Raw genomic sequence first — 729 nt, forward strand, 5'->3', positions numbered from 1 at the left:
AATTCCTAAACCTATAGAGGGCTCAAGCATTTGCAGTAGCCATAATTTTAAGAGTCACACAAAGAAACCATTTACTGTCAAAGAAAATCCAGTGAAGTAATTTAAAGGGAATGAACTATGAAAGGTGACTGTTTTTCACTTCAGACAGGAATACTTTTTTCTTGTTGATGAGTGACAGCAGAGATAATCCTTTGACAGGAATTCCCTGAAGAATTTTAAACAGAAAATACTATTCCATCTGGCATGAGTTAAGCATAAATTGCTTGTCTCTAATAAAAGACTAAGCTGGATAAAAAGAACCCTGGAAGGAGCTGACCATCCTCAGTGGAGGAAAGATAGCCTCTTTAATAAATGGTGTTGGAAAAACTGGATGTCAACCTGCCACAGATTAAAATTAGACCCTTATCTTTCGCCATGCACTAAATTAAAATCCAAATAGATTAAAGATCTAAATATTAAAACAGAAACATTAAACTTGCTGGAAGGTAAGTTAGGCAGAACTCTGGAAGACATTGGTATAGGAAAAGACTTTATGAACAAATCCTCAGTAGCACGGGAACTAGCAGAAAGAATCAACAACTGGGATCTCATCTTACTAAAAAGCTTCTGTACTTCAAAAGAAACCATTAGCAGAACTAAGAGACAATCTACAATGTGGGAAAAAATTTTTACCAGCTGTTCCTCAGACAAAGGACTATTATCAAGGATATATAAAGAACTCAAAACAAT

Source organism: Fukomys damarensis, unplaced genomic scaffold (assembly GCF_012274545.1).
Source record: "Fukomys damarensis isolate Sample0158 unplaced genomic scaffold, DMR_v1.0_HiC HiC_scaffold_39, whole genome shotgun sequence".
NCBI classification, from domain to species: Eukaryota; Metazoa; Chordata; class Mammalia; order Rodentia; family Bathyergidae; genus Fukomys; species Fukomys damarensis.